The 24,236-nt window shown below is 43.0% G+C and overlaps 1 long non-coding RNA gene across 1 annotated transcript in view; it reads right to left on the reverse strand.

The window, feature by feature from the left end:
- Nucleotides 1–4,310: 4,310 nt before the first annotated feature.
- LOC138770111 (uncharacterized) overlaps nucleotides 4,311–24,236 on the reverse strand; it is a 38,355-nt gene continuing 18,429 nt past the window's right edge. The window contains exons 3-4 of the long non-coding RNA XR_011359397.1: nucleotides 4,855–4,940; nucleotides 4,311–4,621 (exon numbers count right to left, since the gene is read on the reverse strand). This is a non-coding gene — a long non-coding RNA (uncharacterized lncRNA). The remainder of the gene's footprint in view (nucleotides 4,622–4,854; nucleotides 4,941–24,236) is intronic.

Genomic DNA, 24,236 nt, shown 5'->3' on the forward strand with positions numbered 1-24,236 from the left:
ACAGTCTTAAAGGGGCTTAGCAACCATGGCTGCTTTCTTCCAGAAACAGCACCTCTCTTGTCCTCGGTTTGGGTGTAGTTTTGAAATTCAGCTCAATTAAAGTGAATGGAGCTGAACTGTAATACCACGCACATCCTGAGGACAGGGGTGGCACTGTTTTTCAAGAATTTTTTATTTTTATTTTCCAAGGATAATCCCTTTAAGGGTGCGTTCACACGTACAGGATCTGCAGCAGGTTCGATGGCGCGGATTCAAAGCAACTCTGCAACTTCAAATCAGCGCCATCAAATCTGCTGTCGATCCTGTTTTTACACCAGGGGTAGGGAACCACCTTAGCTCTCCAGCAGTTGCAAAACTACAACTCCCATCGTGACTGGACAGATGAAGCTTTGGCTGTTCAGGCATGATGGGAGTTGTAGTTTTGCAACAGCTGGAGAGCAAAGGTTCCCTACCCCTGGTGTAAAAACTTCCTTTTAAATGGATTATCCTTGGGGGGGGGGACACTTTGTTGAAAAACAGTGCCAATGTTCCCTACCCCTGCAGTAGGAGGAGCCCTCTGGTGCCCCCTGGTGTTGTCTTCCCAGCTCACATATCTAATAGTTTCCTCTTTTTGGACTTCTCTATAGTGAGAAGAGATGATTGATGGATGAGCTGAGTGATGTACGTCCCTGTGCTAAAGTGGAATGTCACAGCGGCAGAAAGGCAGCAACTGATGGATTTATAGGTCAATATACTTGGGCGATTGTGGCGTCACCCGGTGAGCCGGGATTAGGAGTGGTGCTAGAAAATCTGCACCGTAACAGGGGAAAAAAATGGAGCAGAGTTTCCTTCCATACTCTACCTTCCTATGATAATGGGGCTGTGCTAGTCATGACAGATTTACCAGCAAATGCATGACAATAGACCTTAGAGTTAGGATAGTGCCCTAACCTTTAGGCCTCTAGCTACTGAAAAACAGATGATGGGTATCGTAGTTCAGCAACAGCTAAAGGGCAAAAGGTTCCCTGTCCCTCCACTACATGATAACATTACATTCCCTGAGCACTACATGGTATCTCCCTGCCTTTGAGGCTCCTTGTGCATCTTATACATATCATGTTTCATACATAACCCCTTATACCTGGAAACACAACATCCCGCAGTTCAGTCCATATTGTACTTAATAGAATCTGCAGGATTCTTCTCACTTTGCTCTATTTACCAAGACTTCACCCGGTGACTATAAATCCCTGAACACCAGGGCTCCAGCAGAACACGGTTTTCTCTCTCTCTATACAGGGAATGACGCCCTATATAATGGAGCACATCACAGAAGCCTGGGTTCCCTGCTAAAAGACCACCAATAATTTATAGCGCCAATAAGAAATAATTAGAACAAAAAAAAAATAATTAAGAAAGCTTCTCTTTGATGTATGCGGCCCCTATGCAAACTCCAGGCTAATCCAAACCGCTTCTCTCCACCTACTATATCCGGCACTGTCCTGTGAGGAAACACCCCCCCCAATATACACTTTATACTAAAGTAGAATGTGAACAGTCACATGTAAAAGGGTCTGTCCTGGAACCTAAAGAAGCAAGTCCAGTTTTTTTTTGTTTGTTTTTTTAATTCCCCCGCTGCAGACTGGTATGTATATTTACCTATGATGATCGGTGTCCCGCGGCGCAGCTTCATTCTGTTCCTACAGTGCTGCCCAAATCCCATGGGCGCCCGTGTGACCTCTTCAGCTTCAGCTCTGCAGCCAAAGAGGCCGGAAGTCAGGGTCTCCAAAGCATCTCTATGAGAGCAGAACGCGGGACACCGATCATCATTGGTAAGTATATGCACCAGCCTGACTGCTACTTTAAAGTATAGCTGTCACTTAAAACATCTTTGCAGAAATCAATAGTGCAAGCGAATATAAGAAACTCTGTAATAGATTTTATTAGGCAAAGGAGCTTCCTTCTGTACTAACCAGGCTGACAGCCCTCCTAACGTTCTATCTGTTCATTATCAAGGCAAAGTTGTGTACAGCAGAGAGAAGCAGAGTGAAGGTGGGTTTGCACTGTCCATTATAGTCTATGGTGGGGGATGAGTGAGCAGGAAGGGGAGAGAAGCAACACCTGGCACTATGCAGACTTTCTGGTCAGAGAAAATGCTGGATTCACAGATCTGGCTGATCAGTGCTGGTCTGGGACCTTCTGAAAGTTTCTACAATAAGGAAGGATTGCAGGATGTTGTGTACATTATATATATAGGAGGCAGCACAGTCTGCATCCAGACAGCAGCAGAGCATCAGGAAAGCAGACACAGGGATGAAGCCTGCAGGGGGCAGCACAGAGGCTAGTCTACATCCACACAGCAGCAGAGCATCAGGAAAGCAGACACAGGGATGGAGCCTGCAGGGGGGTAATAAGGGAGAAAATGGCATAAACTAGTAATAGAATAGCCAGATATAGTCCCGCTCCTCATGTACATACACAGGACGGTGCCGCTCCTCCTCATGTACATACACAGGACGGTGCCGCTCCTCCTCATGTACATACACAGGACGGTGCCGCTCCTCCTCATGTACATACACAGGACGGTGCCGCTCCTCCTCATGTACATACACAGGACAGTGCCGCTCCTCCTCATGTACATACACAGGACAGTGCCGCTCCTCCTCATGTACATACACAGGACAGTGCTGCTCTTTAAATGCAGAACCCAAACCCGAATAGTTTAGCGACTCAACACTAGCGACAAATCCTCCTTGCAGAGGTCTGTTCTGATGTACCCGACATTACCAGGACTACAACCTGTTTCTGGAGCTGGAGAGAAGTGGAAAGATTCCTAGAGAAAAGGGGTTAAATAAACATCCATTACACAAAAACTTCAGAGAATCTCTGGGAGCAATTACAGGCCGTACACCGCAGGAGATCAGCAAACTTATGGCCTAAAACTCCGGTGCAGATTAGGTCAGGAACACATGATTATAGAGCATACCTAATTCATAATGAAATGCTCGTTAAGCCGACAAAAACTCGGTGCGGTAATATTTTTTTGTAACACCAATTATTATTGCCGATTTAACAACCTTTAGTTAATCTAGCCAGAAGCTTCTGCGGGAGAAAAGCTATTCCTGTGTAGGAGAATGCAAAATGAAAGTCAGGGCCCAGCCTTATGCCGGGGGCTTTACCTACAGACCTAATGGTAGAAGTACAGGCTATCCAATGACAAAGGAGCATCTTACAGACCTACCACTGGTTATCAACCCACTCCCCTAGATTAGGCCCCAGTAAGGCTGGGTTCACACTGCGATCTATGCAAAAAAAAAAAAGATGAAAAGATGCATTTGTGTGCATCAGTTTTGATCCATTTACATCCATTATTAAAAAAAAACACAAAACGGATCATATTGGAAGTCAATAGAAAAATTTATCAAAACAGATGCACACAAATAAATCAGTTTTTTCATCTTTTTTTCATCCTTGTTTGCAAAAACTGACAAAATAAATGGATTGCCAAAATGCAGTGTGAACCCAGCCTAATAGGGTGTAATGAAATCTACAGAACAGAGCACCGTGTGCCAATGAGGGGATGAGCCTCATACATGTACCTCCTATGTGATGCTCACAATACAGCTGCATTACTATGTCTTAGCTCAGAGAGCAGCTAAGCACAATCATAACCTACTCTCTGGCCAGAAACTTCTGAGGTCCCAAGCAGAACGCGAGTCATGTGTTCCCCAACCTGCGGTACTCCAGCTGCTGCGAGACTGCAACTCCCAGCATGCACAGAGACCAAAACACCTGATGCCAACCTGATGCCCCGTGGACTGAAACGGATTATAACGCTGGACCTATAGACCAGGCAATGAAATGAAAATAGTTATGGGAATATGTAGTCCAGTGGTCCAAGCTGACCCATCTTAACCCTTCAACAGCAGCTGGTCAACTATCCCATATGTGTGAATGTTCTGCTGTGCACGGGGAGGTAAGCCGTTGCCAGACAGCTCTGGGGCTGACAAGTGTGCAGGGAAACTGATAGGGTGAGTAGCTAAGCTACAGTCTGGATGCTCCCATACACCTTAGACCAGGGATGGGGAACCTTCCGTCCTCCAGCTGTTGAAAAACTACAATTCCCATTATGCTGAGGGCTGAAGGTTCCCCATCCCTGCCTTAGACGGTCGGCCAGTCCTTACTAAATAAGAGTAATCTGTCAACTTATCACTAAAATGTATGAAGGACCTTAAGCTAAAAGCTATTTTTTATCCTTACCTGCGAAATGTAGAGAGTCCAGAAATGAGGCCCTTATACCAAAGTCCAAGTAATAATCATTTAGATTGAAAGCTCCTCGTGGGAGGGGTTTCGTTCTTAATTTTAATAATAATTCATAATAAATATTTGTTACAATATTGCTGTTTTATAGATACATTTACATCCATCTTCCATATGTCACTGTATCTGCTGTATATGGTCTCTCTGGCTGTTTTTATCTTTTTTACACTGAATATTTGTCTCTCAGAATGCTTACACCTTAATCTCTTTTGTTCAACTTTTCCTTCGTTGCTTAATGCATTTGTTCGGCTGTGACTATTTGGCTTTAGTTTTGGCTTCCAAACCAGCAAAATGTTGAGTCATACCGTTTCAACAACCTTGACTGCAAGAAAATATCAACATAGTTTAAACAGAAAAAAAAGGAAAAGAAAATTATTCAAATTATTATTTTTATTAAATAAAAAAATTAAATGCAACAAGATCATAACTTAACACAAAAGCAAAAAGAAATAAGTGACACAAACAGAGAAAAACTTAAGATGGAGGATGATTACATATTATATAAATAAAATACATTCACTAAATGAGAAAACATAAAACAAATGAAATGGTTACCAAGGCAATGCAGGTCAGGGAATCAAGGATGGAGGAGTCACACAATATTAAAAAGAAATCCAAAAGGACGGTCAGGAACATGAACTCTGCAAAACAGATGGAGGAGCCAACGTTATTCGGGATCTTATGGCTTTAAAAAAATAATAAAAAATAAAGAGATGGAAAAGCAGATAAAACAAAGGATAAAATAACAGTAAATAGTTAAAAAAATAAATAAATAAAAATCCAAATAAATGTAAAACAATCATCTTTGAGAATTGAAAACTAATGAACATGAGAAAGGACTGATCTCCACGATAGTGTCGCCTGTCACCATGGACACTAATGTAAGGGTGGGATCGGCCATCAATACTACATTGAGGGATACAACGTGAATCCGGCCAGATTAGTTCCACTGCCTAAGTGCTCTTGGTTAGCAGAAAAGTCGGGGATGACAGTCACATGTCTCCTATAACTACATTCATCTCCTCTAGGTAAGGCTGATAACAGAACCAATCTGGCCAGACTAAAGCAAACGATGGCCAATCCGGTAATGAACATCTTATCGCAATAAAGTGTACAAAGCTGCCGCTGGTAGACAAAGTGTATGCCGCGTATTTGCCCCTTTAAATCAGCTGACCATAGGAGTGATGGGGGAACAGAGCCCCAACATTGTGATAGAGAAGCCCTATGTGATCAGGATGGTAACATCACAACTTATCCCAATGACGCAGAGTTGTTAAAGTCACTTGCTGCGACTCGTATCTAACACCATAAAACCTCTTTACATTGACAAAGTGTCCAATATATAAATGTCATAGCACCCCCTCTGTCCTATATTATGTATGACATATGGATATAAAGGAGTAAACCACATATACACAGTACAAGACACAGGGGCTGTTCCTTGTGGTGATATATAAGCAGAGTGGCTGTCAGGCAATGGAAAGCTTATGAGGTGGCAGGAACCATAGGTCTATAGGTGTGAAGTAACTTACATATTATCACCATGATATTATAGCGGTATGTGATACAAACAAAGCAGCGGCATAATGGAAATAACCTTTCTTCTGATGGGAGAAGCTGCTGAATGCAAATTCCAATGGAAATAAGATGTTATAGCCCTCATAGCTCCAAGGACCCAACATAACGTAATATCAGCAAACAATGGTTTCTTCATCTTCAAGATATGAATGTGCGTGTTTGTATGTAAATGTGTGTGTATGTATGTACCTGTGTGCGTACATAAGTACATGTGTCTGCATATATGTGCACGTGCGGCCGTCTGTATGTGTGTGTATGCCTCTCCATATATGGCTATGTATGTGTATATGTGCATGTATGTCTGTCTGTATGTATGTGCCTGTATGAATATAGATGTTTGTTTGTATGTATGTCTGAATGTATGTGTGTATGTCTGTTTATATGTCTATGTATGTATGTATGTATGTATGTCTGAATGTATGTGTGTATGTCTGTTTATATGTCTATGTATGTATGTACTGCATGTATGTGTATGTCTGTACGTACATGCATGCATGATGTATTTATGTGGGTGTCTGTAAGTACTGTATGTATGTGTGTGTTACTACTATAAAAAGGCAAGTATATACAAGAATATAACGGTTACTGTGATATAACCCTCCATGTCCATACTGTGGTTCTGTCAGTGTCCCATTATATTCCTGTTTAAAACATTTAGGGGGAGATTTATCAAAGGGTGTAAAATTTAGACTGGTGCAAACTGCCCACATCAACCAATCACAGCTCAGCTTCCAGCTCTGGTGAAAGAAAAGAGGAGCTGTGATTGGTTGCTGTGGGCAGTTTGCACCAATCTAAATTTTACACCCTTTGATAAATCTCCCCCTTAGTGTAAGTGACAACCAGTGACCCCTCCCCTGCCCCATCCCTAGTGATACAGCCCTGAATATCTGACACATGAGACTGTGGAGCAGTCAGTGGGCTTCTGACACAGACTCTTCCTTCAGTCAGCCGAGAGAAGAGGGGGGAAAAAAAAAAACCTTCAGCTGACGGCTCATAACAAATTCAGACAACATAGTGCATTCAATTCCACATTGAGCGGGGCTGGAGTCACTGAGAATAACCCGCGTGCACTTCGATTCTTATAGTCTTATCTGCTCACATTAGCATCCTAATCTCTCAATGCAGAATAGGTAAAATTACCCTTGCTGTGTGCCCTTCACCGCGCCGACCACAATGTGCCACACGGAGGGGTCCTCCAGAGCCCGGTGCGGGGGAAACCACGGCTGCGCCCATGTTAATAGATTGTTCTGCTTATCTATAGGAATGTCAACAAGCCTTCCAATTATCAATGCACGCCTCACCCTATCAGCCGCCGCACTTCTCCTTTTTGGCTCAATCAAAGGCAGATTAAGATTTGTTAAATGGGGTTATCGCGTTACGGGTGAATCAGAGCTCGATGCGGGCGACTCCTGTGTAATCACAAGACTGTCCGATATGCCGATCCAACCTAAAGGAGGAGCGCCTCAAAGAGAGACGCAGCTATTACTATCACAGTCATTAACAGTTCAAGGAAACCTTAACACAAGTATTATTGGAGATATATATATATATATATATATATAATTAATTTGCCCAGTGGTGGTGCTGCAGAGAAAGTGAACACTTGTCCCCAATGATCACTGTGTGTTAGGCTAGGTTCACACTATTTTTTTTTTGTTTTTTGCGAAAACGAACACACAACAACAAAAAACACAGATGAAAAATGGATTGAACTCCACTTGAATTCCATCAACCAAACGGATCAGTTTTTTTAACAAACCCAAAAATAAGGTTGACTAAGTTTTTGTGTACGTTAAAAAGTAAGCGGATCTGTTTTGATCTTTTTTTTTATAATGGAATTCAATGGAAAAACGAATCAAAACGGATGCACACACGCATCAGTTTTTTCCACCCTTTTTTTTTTGTTGCAAAAAAAGGTTTGCAAAAACGTAGTGAGAACCCAGCCTTAAAGGGAATGTATCACCTAGATCAGACATGTCAAACTCAGGCCCTCCAGCTGTTTTAAACTACAATTCTCATCATGCCTGGACATCCAAAGCTTTAGCTTTGGCTGTCCAGGCATGATGGGACTTGTAGTTTTGCAACAGTTGGAGGGCCTGAGTTTGACATCCCTGACCTAGATTTTCTTTTACTGTTTTGAGTCGGATACTAAAGCTTGTTCTTTTATTTTAATCGGTTTCTATTTTCTGACTGTAGTTTTTTTTTTATTTCTTAACAGCATTTAGTGCCATGCTTTACAGCAAAACTCATGGACATAGACAACAATAGACAGATTCTGTCCCATTGAGATAAATGTAAAAGATCATTAAGCACACTCTGACCTGTGAAGAGGTAATTCCACAGGGAGCTGCTATTGTCTCCTCTATCTACTGGTGTCACATGACGCTGCAATGCTGTACAGATCACTTTACAGCAGTCTCCTCCACATCACCATAGACAGAATATAGACCCCCCCAAGTAACCTCTGCATCAATTCATTCACATGACACTGGGGACATAAAGGCACATTGGCCATTGTCACTGAGGGTGTACTCACTTGTGTCATCAATGGCGGTGTGTTATATACTGACGACGGTACATTGTATCACAGGGTCTGACCTTCAGAGTTGTCCCATGAAAATGATATAATAAAATATTTATTAAGGGGGGTTTGATGACCTTGTTGGAGATCCTGCACATAAACACTGTAAGGACATGCTGGAACTTGTGGTCCTTCTGCACATACACTCATGAGAGGCCAGGCTGCTCTGGCAGGAGTATAACAGAATTACAGAGCAGAATTATAGGAAGGAGTCATTCAATTACTGCCGGCCGTAACTTCATTTATACTTGTATTTTACAGGCAGATTCTGCTTTATTTCTTAAAGCGTTTAATTCGGTGATAAACCTTGTTAAGGAAAATTGAAAAATTAAATAATTACTTCAAATTCGAAAGTTATATCGAATCAGGGCTGAAGACTTATTACATTACGGGTGGAAGCCATTGCACCCGACTGCTGGGACTGTTTCATATACAGTGACGGAACAGAACCAGGAATAATGGACTGAGGCCGATGTGGGGTATACCGTGTGGTGTGTACGGGCCTCATACACTATACTGTGCGGTGTGTGTATCATACACTATACTGTGCGGTGTGTGTATCATACATTATACTGTGCGGTGTGTGTATCATACATTATACTGTGCGGTGTGTGTATCATACACTATACTGTGCGGTGTGTGTATCATACACTATACTGTGCGGTGTGTGTATCATACATTATACTGTGCGGTGTGTGTATCATACATTATACTGTGCAGTGTGTGTATCATACATTATACTGTGCAGTGTGTGTATCATACACTATACTGTGCGGTGTGTATTATACATTAGACTGTGCGGTGTGTATTATACACTATACTGTGCGGTGTGTATTATACACTATACTGTGCGGTGTGTATTATACACTATACTGTGCGGTGTGTATCATACATTATACTGTGCGGTGTGTATTATACATTAGACTGTGCGGTGTGTATTATACACTATACTGTGCGGTGTGTATTATACACTATACTGTGCGGTGTGTATTATACACTATACTGTGCGGTGTGTATCATACATTATACTGTGCGGTGTATATCATACATTATACTGTGCGGTGTATATCATACATTATACTGTGCGGTGTGTATTATACACTATACTGTGCGGTGTGTATTATACATTATACTGTGCGGTGTGTATTATACGTTATACTGTGCGGTGTATATCATACATTATACTGTGCGGTGTGTATTATACATTATACTGTGCGGTGTGTATTACATTACTCGGAGGGAAACTAGTCCGGAACCCCGGTGAATGCAGGCAGCACCAGCCGATGCCTAACCGTTCCCATCACTCCATGTATATATGACAAGTCTGATTTTGGGCTATACAGTAAGTGAGAAGACAAATCCTAAGGACGCCATTTTTTTTTCTCTTCCCTTTTACAATGTCTGGTTTTTAAGGCACAGGTCATGTGTAGCGATATACACTCACAGGCCACTTTATTAGGTACACCATGCTAGTAACGGGTTGGACCCCCTTTCGCCTTCAGAACTGCCTCAATTCTTGGTGGCATAGATACAACAAGGTGCTGGAAGCTTCCTCAGAGATTTTGGTCCATATTGACATGATGGCATCACACAGTTGCCGCAGATTTGTCGGCTGCACATCCATGATGCCAATCTCCCGTTCCACCACACCCCAACGATGCTCTATTGGATTGAGATCTGGTGACTGTGGAGGCCATTGGAGTACAGTGACCTCATTGTCATGTTCAAGAAACCAGTCTGAGAGGATTCTAGCTTTATGACATGGCGCATTATCCTGCTGAAAGTAGCCATCAGATGTTGGGTCCATTGTGGTCATAAAGGGATGGACATGGTCAGCAACAATACTCAGGTAGGCTGTGGCGTTGCAACGATGCTCAATTGGTACCAAGGGGCCCAAAGAGTGCCAAGAAAATATTCCCCACACCATGACACCACCACCAGCCTGAACCGTTGATACAAGGCAGGATGGATCCATGCTTTCATGTTGTTGACGCCAAATTCTGACCCTACCATCCGAATGTCGCAGCAGAAATCGAGACTCATCAGACCAGGCAACGTTTTTCCAATCTTCTACTGTCCAATTTCGATGAGCTTGTGCAAATTGTAGCCTCAGTTTCCTGTTCTTAGCTGAGCGGAGTGGCACCCGGTGTGGTCTTCTGCTGCTGTAGCCCATCTGCCTCAAAGTTGGCCGTACTGTGCGTTCAGAGATGCTCTTCTGCCTACCTTGGCTGTAACGGTTGGCTATTTGAGTCACTGTTGCCTTTCTATCAGCCCGAACCAGTCTGCCCATTCTCCTCTGACCTCTGGCATCAACAAGGCATTTCCGCCCACAGAAGTGCCGCTCACTGGATGTTTTTTCTTTTTCGGACCATTCTCTGTAAACCCTAGAGATGGTTGTGCGTGAAAATCCCAGTAGATCAGCAGTTTCTGAAATACTCAGACCAGCCCTTCTGGCACCAACAACCATGCCACATTCAAAGGCACCCAAATCACCTTTCTTCCCCATACTGATGCTCGGTTTGAACTGCAGGAGATTGTCTTGACCATGTCTACATGCCTAAATGCACTGAGTTGCCGCCATGTGATTGGCTGATTAGAAATTAAGTGGTAACGTGCAGTTGGACAGGTGTACCTAATAAAGTGGCCGGTGAGTGTACATGTTATACATATTCTACTAGTGTCTGCATCTATACTGTAACTCCCAGCATGCCCAGACAACTACTGGCCCACTGGCTGTTTTGTAACTGGTGGAGAACCTCAAGTTGGAGTTTTGTGGTAAATATATATCTCTATGTGTGTGTGTGTATGTGTATGTGTATGTGTGGGGTGTGTATGAACTGTGTTATATGTATGTATATGCACTGTGTATAAATAGGTTATTGTTATGGGTGAAAGCATATACTGTATTTGTAACTGGATATGATATGGAAACATGGAGTATATCAATGTGGAAAAAACTACACTATATAATATATACACAAATTAATAAGGTCTGTTATGGGGAATATATATACATACACACACACACACACACACATATATATACACACACAAACACACGTGTGTGTGTGTCTATGTATTCATGAATTGATGGGACAACACATTAGACATTCAGTAAGCGAGACGTAGGGATAAACCCTCAGTCGTCAGATGGAGGAGCTGCGAGCATCTTCCCCTTGTTAGCGCTATGACTGGATTAGGGAATAACATCGGAGAACACAAGCACCTCGCTGTTTGTTAATATTTCATGTTTCCACTTTAAAAATTGATAGGAGAATCACCTCCGTATTAGCAGCAAGGTCATTTTAATATGCAACGCTCCCCGTGACCAGTAAAGCATGCTAATAGTCAAAGGTGTCAAAAACATATAGACGGGCGTAAAACAACTACAACCTCCTCCTCGTCCTCACTGACACTGCGCAGTGTCCGGCTATGGGGAGGGGGACGCTGAACGCAAGGAAGGTGCTTCTCCTTTTTTTTTAAAAAAAGTAATAAATAAGTAAAAAAAAAAAAAAATGATTGAGCTTGGTAGAGACTAAAAACCTTCCTGCTGAAGAGCGCTGCTCCGCTCGCCTAACCAGGAAAAGATTCACAGATGTAAGATGGGAAAAAACAGCAGATTGCCTCCTTTGATGCATAGGAAGATCATAAGCTCTCCTTTGCACGGATCTAAGGATTGTGTTAGTATCTTATTTAAGCTAGACCCATTTCATTAAATATGAAACTGGTACATGGGGTGCCTTCACATCGCCAGCGCCGACACTGGGATTTATAAAGAGAAGATTACACAAGATCAAGAAACAAACCTCTGCCGCACATATGTAAATTCTACGATGGAAGGGGGGAAAAAAAAAGTAATAACACCTACACAATCCTATACATACAAATAAAGCTGTGCACGCGCACCCCGAAACATCCTCTGATAATCTGTGAGTTCTACAAGTCAACCACAGTGCCATCCATTTCATCCCATCCATGTATTACTCAGAACATTACAGGGATTGTTCACCCAAAAAATGTTCTCTTTCAAATCAACTGGTGCCAGAAAGTGCCAGAGATCTGTAATTTACTTCTATTAAAAATTCTCCAGTCTTCCAGTACTTATTAGCTGATGTATGTCCTGCAGGAAGTGGTGTATTCTCTCCAGTCTGACACAGTGCTCTCTACTGCCACCTCTGTCCATGTCAGGAACTGTCCAGAACAGCAGCAAATCCCCATAGAAAACCTCTCCTGCTCTGGACAGTTCCTGATATGGACAGAGGTGGCAACAGAGAGAATACATCGCTTACAGGACATACAGCAGATGATAAGTACTGGAAGACTGGAGTTTTTTTTTAATAGAAGTAAATTACAGATCTCTGCCACTTTCTGGAACCAGTTGATCTGAAAGATTTTTTTAACTACTCCTTTAATGCTGCGAATATGCAGCAATAAAGTGTCAGCAGGACAGCCGGCTAGGTGAAACACATGCACAGACTCTACGGCAGCAAAGGGCTGGGGCACTTTCAGTAAAGTCTATTTAGGAAACTGCATCTAGATAGAAAAAGAACAATGAAAAGGTTCAGTACATTGGGTTTCATAGCCTATAAAGACACATTGCTCTGCATTGACGCTGTACACACAAACGGGAAGGGTTTCCTTTTCTTTTAGGTATTGAAGGAATTAAATACGTTTATAACCCCATATAGGAGGTTACTGGAGGGAGCGGCAGGAGATGTGCGGTGCGTACAGTAGGCCCCTTTAATTATAAAAGGGAAAAAAGTGCCGAAAACCTGTAAGTTTCGAGAGCGGCGGCCTCCATTCGATTGCTTTCCATTGCTACTCCACTCACACAACAAAGAGCTGCATCTGTGTCAGGCCTTCATTCTGGACATCAATAGCCTCTATTCAATCTGTTAACTGTGTATGTACAAGTTCACAGAGCGCCTGCCGAGCTGCTAAAATAATCTCCTCGGTGACAGGCTCTGCCGAGAAGATCGTGAGCGGCACCTAGTAAAATATTACAGCAGTTCAGCACTTGGCAGGTGATGTGCGGTGTATAATATACGCTGGGGGGGAGGGGGAAGAAGAGATAATATTGCTTAGGTTCTCAGCAGCACCAGAGGAAACATGCAAAAATACTTCTGTGATCAGAATAGCAATCCGGCCACGTAGACGTAACTGGAATATACAGAGAGAAAGCAGCTTATTCCATGGAGATCTCCTGGACGCAGGACACTTGTGTTTTCTTCCAAGACAGCTACTCTGTAAGTCAATGTCCAACCCATTAGACAGCCTTGAAACACAACTATGAATATTAGCTCAAACAGACAATGTCTGGACTGGCTAATATCCCTACAAGGTTCTTTTATAAGTCAGACATGGACTTACAGGTTAGCTGCCCATAGGAGGCGCTGGGGAGCGCAGCTTATTCCCTCTGGCTAGTATGTTCCCTCATGGAGCATTGGCTGTAAGACTCCAGACTTGTAGCCACCCCAAGAGGGATATTGCCTTCCAAAAACACATATCAGAATGGAGACTACTGTTCATCCTGAGCGGTCCAGTTCATTAGAGAACAGAGACAAGGCAGGTGACAACCCACAATTGCAGTCCTTAAAGGGGTCATCTCATGAACCAAGAGAGACAGATAGATAGGCGATAGATAGGAGATGATAGATAGTAGACAGATAGGAGACAGACAGACAACAGACAGATAGAAAACAGAAAGAAAACTCTAAGGCCACATTCACACTGTGTTTTGCAATGTTCCCCATATGCATGAGAAGAGATCAAAACATGTATGGTATATACATCATACACCCCCCATTCATACAAGGGTCTTTTTTCTCCAGCAGGACAATATACGTCCCACCCGGTAAAATAGGAGCCAATGGACGCCGCTGTGCACCTAGGACGCTTACAACGTAAAACACTTAAAGCTGCTGCAAAATTAGGTTAAAATATATTATAAAATTATAATAAATCAAAAACTTAAAAGTACATGAAGCCAAAATATTTAATAAAATAGAAAAAAAAATGAAAATATATACTGAATAAGCGGTGTTACAAACTGCATCCTAGGATTTGTACAGCACGATTGGAAATGATTTCCCTGACACGGTCCCTTTAACCCGGGTGGTGGTGGAGATAGCGGGAGAAGTGCCCTTTACTAGATGGCGGTTGATGAGAAAATCCCAGAATAAAATCTCAGTACAAGATGTGTTAATCCCCGACACAGCGAGGTCCGTGTTGAACCAGCAAAAGCAGATTTAAAAAGTAATATAATAGAGGCCCTGGGCAAATAGCCTGGGCGCAGTCCAGCCCGGCCGCCATGCGTGTGCATCAAGACAATGTTGACACAAGTCAACGGCAAATATTTCCTCAATTCAGTGGTGTAAATCCCTCACGTCTCGCTGACAAGACATCACAGGTAACATTTTAGTCTTGGAAAAGTCTCAGAGAGAGTTGCCCCCCCACCCCCGCCTCCCGACATTGCCGCTCTATGTCTGCTGCAAGGTGTTCTCCAGACTTAAGGAGCAGATAAGTTACAGTCGATGCTTAAATGTGTCATCAATTGCCAAGTACACATGTAAAATTGTTTCTTAAGCAAAGTGCCGCTCTTCACTCACTTTAATGCTGAAAGCATAACATTTAGCTTAACTCACTGGCGGCCATAAACACCCTGGAAGGGAATAAAATCTCGGCTATTATTTCTTTTAACTAGGACTGAGCCTCAGAGATGTTTTTTCCCCCTCAGGATCTGGGTGGTTTGGCGTGACGTCTGGATGAGAGGGCGATGTGTATGAGAAGCCGGCGGAGGACGACATATTTCTACATCACAGTCAACAAGCCTTGAACGGGACTTCCTGCTGTGGAGAGCAAACCAGGCGTGAAAGGTACAGACCTATGGAAATGTGCGGATGACAGAGAGAGAGGAGACGGCCAGGGTGGCTGCCATTACACCCAGCGATTGTAGTAATATTGTTCGAATTCAAACGATAATTGTTCCATGTAAATACAGGCAACACTCTAACAACAGACGAGAAATCGTTCATCGCTCGTTTGGTGCAGACAACAAAATCATCGTTAACCGTTTGCTGTAATTCCGTATTCGTTCATTAATCGTTCAGTGTAATTCCACATTGTTCCTTCATTTCCCGGGATCAGATTGAGTAACCGATCATGGTAACGACCCTTAGGGCCCTATTAAACAGGACGAGTAGCATGCGAAAAATCGTTATATCGTTCGAATTTAAACGATAATCGTTCTGTGTAATTTCAGGCAACGATCAAAAAATTGATCGTATGTCATTGCTCGTTGATTTACATCTGAACCTAAAATTATCGCTAATCGTTCGCTGTAATTCCACATTCGTTCACTCAAGTTCCGCATTTTTTCACTAATCGTTCAGTGTAATTGCACCTTGTTCATTGTTTTGTTGGGATCAGAAGGAATAAACGTAATGATCATAACTAACGACTATCGTTCTGTGTAATATGGTGAACGATTTCAGGTTAACGATAAACAATTTCGTTTGCGATAGTTTATCGTTAGTCGTTAAAAATCGCTTTGCCTAATAGGACTCCTTAGCGTACAGGTGACCCTTAGTGTACAGGTCAGATTTAAAGGAATTGTTCAGAGGAAACTGATTGTCCAAACGCCTAATGTGCGACAGGTAACGTGCAAAGGATGCATCCCATTAGCGTATGGGAATTAGTCGAGGGTCTTACCATCTCCAGCCACTTAGTAGGTCAGTCACTGGGATAATCTGTGTAATATTTGATGTATGTATATGGGACTAACATGGCTTATATAACTTTATACATTTTGCAGGATGACTATGCATTCCAATGCTACACATATGTATAACAGCTAGATGGATGCCAGAAGGAAATGAGCTCTATGATCCATAAAGCATACTCTTCACATGTGAAAGGAGCCTTACACAGGCATCTTACTGGTATAACTGTGTAATGCTTCATTTCTCCTGTGGTGGCGCTATAGGAAACTGGGACACTTACTGCTAAGCTTTCAAAGATTACAGCTAATTTGTTTTATTACAGAAGAATCCTCCTAGGGCCAAATCTACACCTAAATGCACTGGGCACATGTTAGATGCAACCACCTGTCCGTGGGTGACAGCATCATGGGTCGGGCCGGTTTTATATATATATATATCTCCTGACAAAGAGATTGCTCAAAGTAGACAACCCCTTTTAAAAAGTTGCCAAGTGTTGCAAAGTGTAACATTTTAAATACATCCTGAAATTGACAAAAGTTTCCAGGAAGGTGATCCCATAGAGCAGCACACGCGGCTGCCGGGACGGTCAGTCTGCATTTTTCATGGTGAATGAGGAATCAGCAGGAGACGCGATGACCAGACAGACGGCAGAAGGTCCCTGCGGAACTGGTGGCCGTCCCCTGTCCTGGTTTATAGGCCGGACAGAGTTTATCCACTCACCGGCCCCTGTTAATGATTGATTAATTTTCGTTAAAAGGAAATCTCACACAATTGTTTGCCTCATTAATAGACGTTTTCTGTGCCGTGTGACGCTCCGCTGATCCTCTGGTTTTAAGAGAGCATTTTTCTGTAATTACAGAGTTTTTCATTCCTGGGTAACGCAGGCCTCTCGGGCATCCACTTTAAATAAATCTCTGTGATCTTATGACACCACAACGAACCGAAGAAAAAAAAAAAAAAAGGCGTAAAGTACAAATATCAACAGCCGGAGCTGAACAAACAACGTCAGGAGCAAAAGAAATCATTATAAACAGCTATTAATACTGTAAAACGGGGGCATTTATTAGTGTCAAGGACAGGAGAAACCCTAACCGGAGCAAGGCGAGGGGCCCGTGCCCCAAGCGGAGTAAGGCGAGGAATCCGTGTCCAAAGCAGAGCAAGGTGAGCGGTCCATACCCATGCTAGTGACTGGGAGGTGGCCAGTAATATAAACAGCCATAACATTGTAACCATCTACCCTATACCGCATACGTCCTCTTTATACCACCAAAACCATTGTGAGCCACCGCGGTCTGGACTCCACAAGCCTTTCTGATATCTGGAACTAAAGCATTGGCTGGAAGCCAAGGCTACACAGCAATTTTGGAAGTTAAGAGAGTCACACACCCATCTCAGTCACGGAGTCCAAGCTGGGTGATTAGCGTGGACTTTACCTGGATTCTTGTAGGACATTGAAAATTTTATGAAAACTCAGCGTCCCTTTAAAGCAGGGATTAGGAACCTTCCACCCTCCAGTTGTTGCAAAACTACAATACTCATCATGCCCGGACAGCCGAAGGTTCCCCATCCCTGCTTTAAAGGATCTGCGGCAACCGTTCTAACAAACTTCAAGAAGTTTTGATCACTGAGGGTGCGGGTGCTGTGAGCCCCACAATGGCAGATGCAGTCACCTGTGTGTTGTGCCCATTTGTTTCCTCTTCTCAGTGAGTAGAGCGAGCAGTGTACCCACCGATTCATACAGTCTATAAATCCTAACATTTACTGTACAAAAAGAGAAGGTGGGAGCTACTAAAAATCTCTAAATGGGATGCTGCCAATGTCCTTATACCAGAACATATACCAAACAAGACAGAAAGACACAGAATGGCGCACCCGCAATAATAATAAATAAATATAATATCTTTATTTTCAAAACACATGAACAAAACAGCAAATGGACATACACTTAAAAACACCTAAAAACCCAATCCGGGTAAACCATCACAGGGAATACTCGTAATATACGTGTCCCTCTAGCCGCAGCCCCAATAGCAAATAAATGTCAGGCCCTATATCCTGTCTAAACAAATAAGTCCAAAAACCCTGACTGTTCAAAGTACATATGTCCTAAAGTGCACGTGCTCACAAAAATAACATAAACTAATCAATAAACAAATAAACAATCATGTATAAAATATCAATACTGAAAATCATGAAAATCCCCCCCAGAAAAGTGACCAAGTGCAAAACTTTATCATTTCAGAAAGTCAGGGTCAAAGCCATAACAGAATAATCACATATCACCCAGGGCTCTGAGATGGGGCTCCGGTCTGTAACCCTACGCGTATCGTCCCCTCACGTGAGGTGACGATACGCGTAGGGTTACAGACCGTGTTACAGACTGTGTCTGTGTAGACCGTGTTAGACTGTGTCTTTCTGTCTTGTTTGGTACATAAATCCTAACATCACATGCTTCATTTTCTAGGGAGAGACAGGAGGAAGTCATAGGGCACAATCGTCACATCACCATCATTTCTGCCTATTCATTTTCGTGATTGATGGAGGTCTTGGCACCAGGACTCCCACCAATCAAAACGTATGACGTGTCAGAAGGCTGTAAAATTGATAGGTGTCCTTCAAATTCCATCCATGGGGGCTCCCACCTAGCAACTTACAGGTCTGGTGTTCCCAACAGATCCCGCAGATACTCATATGGATGGAGATCTGGGGGATTTGGGGGCTAAGCTGAAGTCACTGATCCTCACTGCTATGCAGATCTATAAAAATAAAAAATAAAAACAACCACAGCAATGACTATCCTGTAAGTCATGCTTCATAATAACAACCAATTTAACTGTTTAGTTAAAAACAATAAGTATCTTTAGCGTGCATACTTCACTGGCATGCATGCTATAACAGTGCCAGCAATCAGCCAATGAACAGACGAATAGACAAAAACGTCTCGTCCCATCAGCCGCATATATTCCTGTGTAATAAGAGGATGTGCAGCCAATGATTTACTGCAGCAACGGACCACACAAACAATCATATGTGCACAACTACACAGCCATGTAATAGGCTCCATAGACGAGCGCCGATCTATATGATTGAAACATGTAATAACCATTATAGATGAGCCCTGCTCTATGATATTAGGCCATGTAATCGGCTTCATAGACGAACGCCCATCTATGTGATTGGGCCATGTAATAGGCTTTGTAGATAAGTCCTGTTCTATGAAATTAGGCCATGATATAGGCTCTATATACGAGTGCCGATCTATAAGACTGTGTCATGTAATAGGCTCTGTAGAAGAGCGCCGATCTGTGTGATTGGGCCATGATATAGGCTCTATAGACGAGCGCCGATCTATAAGACTGGGCCATGTAATAAGGTCTTAAGGAACAAACGTGAAACATGACGCCTTCTGTCCTGGATCACTTCTTACAGACCCCAGATGCTACCACTGGGGACCACTGGTTAGAGACCTAAAGGGACCCTTTTTACTACAATGGTTTAGAATCTCCACTATTAGCTATAGTAAGATAGTAGTGGCTTCTCTTACTACTGGACCCACTGTTAAAAGGGAATATATAATACAAGTGGAAAAGAACGAAAATCCCATCCTGTACAGCGCCTGCTCCGCACCACATCTGTTGTGCCTCCCGCCCGACGTGCGCAGTGTTAGTTACACAGGCTGAGTAATAGCTTTCCAGGGGATAATCCAGGCTATTAACCACGACCATTAACTAATAAGGAATTTACTTTTAATATGTGGCAAAGTATTGTCCTGGCAAGTAGAACCTCGTTGAGATACTTAGCGCCTCTCTTTATATCCGTGTACCGAGCCGTCAAGCTCTTTAGATCTGTCAAGAGAACTTTTAGCCAAGTTTGACCACTAATCATGTCAATAAACACACTGGGCACGGCGCGGCGGGCGCGATAAGACCGCACGGCTGTCACAGGCTGATCATATGTATGAAGGGAATTACACAAATTAGGCAAATAATAAAAAAAAGAAAATCACGGATATGTGAGAACATAAAATGAGCTTTCTACTACAAAAGGAACAGATATAGTAAACTACTAGAAGCTAGAATCAAGGAATTGTACATCAAGAGTCAACGTGTTTGGGCAGGTTACAGATGGAGCAGAGCCAAACCAGTATGAGGATGTGTATCACCCATCGGATGGGTCTATAGAACTGATGGGGAACCTGCGGCCCTCCAGGTGTGGCAAAACTACAATTCCCATCATGCCTTGACAGTGATGGCATGGAGACAGTGATGTCCAGGCATGATGGGAATTGCAGTTTTGCCACGGCTGAAGGGCCGAAGGTTTCCCCATAAATGGTATAGAGGAGTAGCGGTCTGCAGACAACACTCAAACCTACATTCCCATCATGCCTGGACATTACAGCCATTATGGGAATTGTAGCTTTGAAACAGCTGACGGGTCCCTGATCTATGGGGTGAAAGAAGACTAACATGGCTGCCGAACAGCTACTACCTGTATCCCACAATTAGGGCGGGATTAGTTGGGGGAGGGGGGGCATGCATTTAACCCCTTCTATGCCGTGGCAGGGGCAGCTTATTAACATAGACTAATAAAGCACCACTGTCTACAAGCCGATGAGGCAGAAAGCACTTAGAGAAAAAAGTTCAAGGGGTGTTCTAGAGGGAAGTCTGGCAGCAGCTCCATTTACAGATACCAATCTCTATTAACCTGCCGCTGATTAACAGTTGTCATTGCGATGAATCATAATCAAACGATTATTTATAAAGCTGAATGCTAAAGCAAGGACGGCCATCTATTCTCCTCCTGTAACTCCGCCGCTCTGCCAACTTATTACATTCAGTCCCAATAAAGGAAAGAGGGGGGGGGGGGCGAGGTGAATAATGGACTCTCATCGCAAATTAACTTTCAAAATAATAATGGCCGCATAAGCCATCGGGGGTTATTTGTGTTTTCAGACGGGTTTCTTTCATCGGGGTATTGACTGGAGATGAGGACGTCACTGGAATGAAGAGGTTGGCGCTTATTTACGGGGAGGCCGGGGAACGGCCGATAAAACCAGATTCTCTTGCTGCCGCTTGACCTGAATCTTCTCATTCTTTGCCACAAATACTCATCTTTACGGCGACTCCTGCTCCGGTAGATTTACTCAATGAGATGGGAATCGATATTTAGGAAGTAGAAGCGTGCGCCCGATAGGCAATCCCAGAAAACATCCTGCTTTTACTATTTAATCAGTCCTTATTTATATGCCTGGTATAAAAATTAAGACTTACTACCTGCAGGGAGATTTTTGTTCTTCTACCTGGGCTATTGCTGATTTCCATTTTGACAGATGCCATATATTTTACTTGTGCGCTCCTCGCTCTGGTTCCAGGGGACGCCGGCCTGATGTCACTAATGAAGCACAGAGGTAGTCATTTGTCTGCCCCAGCGGTATCATGTACTTACATATTCCGCTCTCTGCTCGCTTTTATGAGCAACTTGCACCACTTTAAGAGAGAAATACAGGATGGAGCATAAATTACCGGGGGCCCCTTTTATGATTTGAAAGGTAAAATCGATGCCGGATATAAAACAAGCTTATAGCGGCGTTGCGAGAAAACGAATGGGTGTGCACCCATAGACGCCCGCGGCGGTAAACAAGCGTGCATCATCAACAAGTGGACTCAAAACTCAATGCCAGACACAGTCTACAAAATCCAATAATCCTACAGTACTAAAATCTGGCATCAACGAGACCTGGTAGGTGCCAGAGGACGTCTTTTACCAGAATAGATGTGAAGATTATATGGGAAACCTCTGAACTAAGAGCTAAGATTGAAAGTTATTCCTTACTTACAAGATAGTGGGATAACTAGTGGACTGGTGTAAGTCCAACAACTGGGGCCTTGTAGAGCAGGGATGGGGAACCTACGGCCGTCCAGCTGTTGCAAAAATCCAACTCCCATTATGCCTGGACAGACAAAGCTTTAGTTTTGGGAATTGTAGTTTTGGAACAGCTGGAGAGCCAAAGGTTCCCCATCCCTGTTGTAGAGAGTAGATAGACGGCACTCCGCTGATCAGTGGTGCACAAGGTGGAGACCACTGGGACCATCACCAATCCCTAGAAATGTCCTGTGTATGAATGCTGCGATGGTGCACATACACGTCCAGCACTACTTTCATTTTCTAAAGAACTTGCAAATGATGTCCAACTCCGTCGCAATACTCGGACTGCCACCAATCAACTGACCATCTTCCCTATGGATAGAGGATAATGTTTAATTATGAGAATACTCATTTAATATTGTGACTGTCTACTTAAAGTAAATACCCACCCCTAAACACTACTGTACAGGGGTTGACCATGATAAGAAAAGCAATACCCGGCATTACCTGGGGGCAGGTGTGGCGCCGGTATGCAAGACAGACACGTTGTTCTAATCTTACTACTACTTTAAATGGCCACTTACCACCGCTGCGGATGCTCTAAAATGAGTATTGACAATATAATGTACAAACAAATCATAAAGCGGAAAACAGGAAGAGGGTTCATATAAGGAAAACAGACTTTCCATTAGATTCGAGGTAGACCTGATAGGATCTGGGTATTAATTCACTCCCAAGGTGAAGCTCATTTGGGAATAATTGCCTATTGTTGCCAAATCATCATCAGTCAGCCACTTGTTTTACTGTAACCTTGACATTTCCCCCACCCCTCGAAGGAAAAAATAATGGAAGACAAAGGACAAACTGGAATTTGTTACTTTGTACTGTCTGTCACTTAGCAACAGGATCGCTCCACGTTCACATGATTACAATACAACCGAGCGGCTCCTGATGCTTCTTCCGGAAACATACGTTATCTGTCACAAAGAACTTAAAGATATTAAAAGGGACACGACTTTAACCTCTTCAAAGCTGCAAATAAAACATGGCGCACGATGGGTACTCTAAGTGCCAGTCTGACCTTCCAATGCACAACTTCTCAGATTATCACATCCACACTAAGGGAATATATATATATATATATATATATATATATATATATATATACGCTCAGGACTTAAGACATTTCTCGCCAAGAAGTCAGGCCTGACTTCTTAAAGGGCCACTAGTTGTCTACAGAGTTGTATACAACCAACAAAACGTATCCAAAGTATGGGTGGTGTCTGACTGCGGGGGCCCCAAACACTGGATTCCCCCTAAAATCTCAGGAACGGCCCCCTGGAAGGTCACTGTCTCATTTACTGTCTATAGAAGCTGCCATCCGATCCCAAGATTGCAGGAGGATCGAGCAGTCTTTACTTTCCCTGCAACCCTATGGATAAGGGATAAAGTACAGGAGGCCAGGACACCCCTTTAAAAACTGCGTTTATAGTATTTGGCCTCCAACTATAGACAAATCGTGGTGAGTTCCTGCTGTAGCCGGGTGAAGAGATGTAGAAGGTTTTATTTACTTCATATTAGATATAACTATAAACTAAACAGGATCAGGCAAAAGCTGGGAGTGTTACACATGCTGTGTTCTCCTTTAACCTTTCCATAAAGATGGATAAAAAAAAAAAACTGAACAGATTAGATTTTTCTGTAATCCGCTGTCCGTCTTACAAATCTACTTTGAACAGATGAAAACCCAATTAGGACTAATTCTTAAATAAACACAAAGCTTCTAATCTGGGTAAATTGGATCTATGACCGGGAGACGTTAACCAGACGTTGTCCGCCTGGACCTTTAACACTGTCCAATCATCGGCAACTATAGTTCCTAAAAAAAAAAAAAAAAAAAAAGAAGATCATAATGGCATGGCCCCTGACAATAAGTGGAGACCCCACAAAGTCCATACCAAGAGCTAAAGTAGTTGTTACGGAGCTGCGCTGTATGGAATGATGGGAGTTCAACTCACAACCTGCTGCCAAAGGTCCAAACTAAATCTAACTGCAAGTAAAAGAAGCGGCACTCCAACAGAGCAGAGATGGGAACCTTCCATCCTCCAGCTGTGGCCAAACTACAATTCCCATCATTCCTGGACAGCCAAAGCTTTAGCTCCAGGCATGATGGGGAATTGTAATTGGATTTA

The sequence above is a fragment of the Dendropsophus ebraccatus genome, chromosome 12 (assembly GCF_027789765.1).
Source record: "Dendropsophus ebraccatus isolate aDenEbr1 chromosome 12, aDenEbr1.pat, whole genome shotgun sequence".
In the NCBI taxonomy this organism is placed as follows: Eukaryota; Metazoa; Chordata; class Amphibia; order Anura; family Hylidae; genus Dendropsophus; species Dendropsophus ebraccatus.